The sequence below is a fragment of the Somniosus microcephalus genome, unplaced genomic scaffold, assembly GCF_052327205.1.
Source record: "Somniosus microcephalus isolate GS21.2 unplaced genomic scaffold, FLI_Smic_1.0 unresolved_chr2, whole genome shotgun sequence".
NCBI classification, from domain to species: Eukaryota; Metazoa; Chordata; class Chondrichthyes; order Squaliformes; family Somniosidae; genus Somniosus; species Somniosus microcephalus.
Genome location: NW_028225180.1, coordinates 38,414,401 through 38,418,579, shown reverse-complemented (window position 1 = coordinate 38,418,579; position 4,179 = coordinate 38,414,401).

Below are 4,179 nucleotides of genomic sequence, written 5' to 3'. Positions count from 1 at the left end.
CCCAGATAGTGGGTGCTTCTGAACATTCAGGCCCAGATAGTGGGTGCTTCCGATAATTCAGGCCCAGATAGTGGGTGTTTCCTAACATTCAGGCCCAGATAGTGGGTGCTTCTGAACATTCAGGTCCAGAAAGAGAGTGCTTCTGAACATTCAGGCCCAGATAGTGGGTGCTTTTGATAATTCAGGCCCAGATAGTCGGTGCATCTGAACTTTCAGGCCCAGATAGTGGGTGCATCTGATAATTAAGGCCCAGGTAGTGGGTGCAACTGAACATTCAGGCCCAGATAGTGGGTGCTTCTGATAATTCAGGCCCAGATAGTGGGTGCTTCTGATAATTCAGGCCCAGATAGTGGGTGCTTCTGAACTTTCAGGCCCAGATAGTGAGTGCATCTGATAATTCAGGCCCAGATAGTGGGTGCAACTGAACATTCAGGCCCAGATAGTGGGTGCTTCTGATAATTCAGGCCCAGATAGTGGGTGCTTCTGATAATTCAGGCCCAGATAGTGGGTGCTTCTGATAATTCAGGCCCAGATAGTGGGTGCTTCTGCACATTCAGGCCCAGATAGTGGGTGCTTCTGATAATTCAGGCCCAGATAGTGGGTGTTTCTGAACATTCAGGCCCAGATAGTGGGTGCTTCTGATAATTCAGGCCCAGATAGTGGGTGTTTCTGATAATTCAGGCCCAGATAGTGGGTGCTTCTGAACATTCAGGCCCAGATAGTGGGTGCTTCTGATAATTCAGGCCCAGATAGTGGGTGCTTCTGATAATTCAGGCCCAGATAGTGGGTGTTTCTGATAATTCAGGCCCAGATAGTGGGTGCTTCTGAACTTTCAGGCCCAGATAGTGGGTGCATCTGATAATTCAGACCCAGATAGTGGGTGCTTCTGAACATTCAGACCCAGATAGTGGGTGCTTCTGATAATTCAGGCCCAGATAGTGGGTGCTTCTGAACTTTCAGGCCCAGATAGTGGGTGCATCTGATAATTCAGGCCCAGATAGTGGGTGCTTCTGAACATTCAGACCCAGATAGTGGGTGCTTCTGAACATTCAGGCCCAGATAGTGGGTGCTTCTGATAATTCAGGCCCAGATAGTGGGTGCTTCTGAACATTCAGGCCCAGATAGTGAGTGCATCTGATAATTCAGGCCCAGATAGTGGGTGCTTCTGATAATTCAGGCCCAGATAGTGGGTGCTTCTGATAATTCAGGCCCAGATAGTGGGTGCTTCTGAACTTTCAGGCCCAGATAGTGGGTGCATCTGATAATTCAGGCCCAGATAGTGGGTGCTTCTGATAATTCAGGCCCAGATAGTGGGTGCTTCTGAACTTTCAGGCCCAGATAGTGGGTGCATCTGATAATTCAGGCCCAGATAGTGGGTGCTTCTGATAATTCAGGCCCAGATAGAGAGTGCTTCTGAACATTCAGGCCCAGATAGTGGGTGCTTCTGAACATTCAGGCCCAGATAGTGGGTGCTTCTGATAATTCAGACCCAGATAGTGGGTGCTTCTGAACATTCAGGCCCAGATAGTGGGTGTTTCCTAACATTCAGGCCCAGATAGTGGGTGCTTCTGAACATTCAGGTCCAGAAAGAGAGTGCTTCTGAACATTCAGGCCCAGATAGTGGGTGCATCTGAACTTTCAGGCCCAGATAGTGGGTGCATCTGATAATTCAGGCCCAGGTAGTGGGTGCAACTGAACATTCAGGCCCAGATAGTGGGTGCTTCTGAACATTCAGGCCCAGATAGTGGGTGCTTCTGATAATTCAGGCCCAGATAGTGGGTGCTTCTGATAATTCAGGCCCAGATAGTGGGTGCATCTGAACTTTCAGGCCCAGATAGTGGGTGCATCTGATAATTCAGGCCCAGGTAGTGGGTGCTTCTGAACTTTCAGGCCCAGATAGTGGGTGCTTCTGAACATTCAGGCCCAGATAGTGGGTGCTTCTGATAATTGAGGCCCAGATAGTGGGTGCTTCTGAACATTCAGGCCCAGATAGTGGGTGCTTCTGATAATTCAGGCCCAGACAGTGGGTGCTTCTGATAATTCAGGCCCAGATAGTGGGTGCTTCTGATAATTCAGGCCCAGATAGTGGGTGCTTCTGCACATTCAGGCACAGATGGTGGGTGCTTCTGATAATTCAGGCCCAGATAGTGGGTGTTTCTGAACATTCAGGCCCAGATAGTGGGTGCTTCTGCACATTCAGACCCAGATAGTGGGTGCTTCTGATAATTCAGACCCAGATAGTGGGTGCTTCTGAACATTCAGACCCAGATAGTGGGTGCTTCTGATAATTCAGACCCAGATAGTGGGTGCTTCTGAACATTCAGGCCCAGATAGTGGGTGCTTCTGATAATTCAGACCCAGATAGTGGGTGCTTCTGATAATTCAGGCCCAGATAGTGGGTGTTTCCTAACATTCAGGCCCAGATAGTGGGTGCTTCTGAACATTCAGGTCCAGAAAGAGAGTGCTTCTGAACATTCAGGCCCAGATAGTGGGTGCTTCTGATAATTCAGGCCCAGATAGTGGGTGCATCTGAACTTTCAGGCCCAGATAGTGGGTGCAACTGAACATTCAGGCCCAGATAGTGGGTGCTTCTGAACATTCAGGTCCAGAAAGAGAGTGCTTCTGAACATTCAGGCCCAGATAGTGGGTGCTTCTGATAATTCAGGCCCAGATAGTGGGTGCATCTGAACTTTCAGGCCCAGATAGTGGGTGCATCTGATAATTCAGGCCCAGATAGTGGGTGCATCTGAACATTCAGGCCCAGATAGTGGGTGCTTCTGATAATTCAGGCCCAGATAGTGGGTGCATCTGAACTTTCAGGCCCAGATAGTGGGTGCATCTGATAATTCAGGCCCAGGTAGTGGGTGCAACTGAACATTCAGGCCCAGATAGTGGGTGCTTCTGATAATTCAGGCCCAGATAGTGGGTGTTTCTGAACATTCAGGCCCAGATAGTGGGTGCTTCTGATAATTCAGGCCCAGATAGTGGGTGCTTCTGATAATTCAGGCCCAGATAGTGGGTGCTTCTGATAATTCTGACCCAGATAGTGAGTGCTTCTGAACATTCAGGCCCAGATAGTGGGTGCTTCTGATAATTCAGGCCCAGATAGTGGGTGCTTCTGAACATTCAGGCACAGATAGTGGGTGCTTCTGATAATTCTGACCCAGATAGTGGGTGCTTCTGAGCATTCAGGCCCAGAATTGTGGGTGCTTCTGATAATTCAGGCCCAGACAGTGGGTGCTTCTGAACATTCAGGCCCAGATAGTGGGTGCTTCTGAACATTCAGGCCCAGATAGTGGGTGCTTCTGTTAATTCAGGCCCAGATAGTGGGTGCTTCTGATAATTCAGGCCCAGACAGTGGGTGCTTCTGATAATTCAGGCCCAGATAGTGGGTGCTTCTGAACATTCAGGCCCAGATAGTGAGTGCTTCTGAACATTCAGGCCCAGAGAGTGGATGTTTCTGATCATTCAGACCCAGACATAATGTGCTACGGGATATTAATCCCCAGGCAATTGGTGTTTCTGACAATTCAGGCCCAGACAGTGGCTGTTTCTGATTGCTCAGTCCCAGACAGTGGCTGTTTCTCATTGCTCAGTCCCAGACAGATCATCCTTCTGATAATTCAGATGCAGATGGTGGGTACTTTTGAAAATTCAGTCCCAGACATTGGGGGTTTCTGATAATTCAGACCCAGACAATGGGGCTTTCTGATAATTCAGACCCAGACAGTGGGGGGATTTTATATTTCCATCCCAGACACTGTGTGTTTCTGATAATTCAGAGCGAGTTGGTGGTTGGTTCTGATCATTCAGTTCCAGACAGTGAGTGTTTCTGATAATTCAGGCTGAGACAGTGGCAGCTTCTGATAATTCAGACCCAGACAGTGAGTGTTTCTGATAATTCAGACCCAGACAGTGGGTGATTCTGATAAATCAGACCCAGTAATTGGTAGATTTTGTTAATTCTGACCCAGACAGCGTTTGTTTCTGGTCATTCAGACCCAGCTAGTGGGTGTTTATAGTCATTCAGACACAGGCAGTATGTGCCTCTGATAATTCAGACCCAGACAGAGGCTGTTTCTGATATCTCAAACTTAAACAGTCGGTGTTTCTGATAATTCAGACTCAGCAGGTGCGAGTATCTGTTAATTCAGACGAAGTAGCGTGTGTTTCTGATAA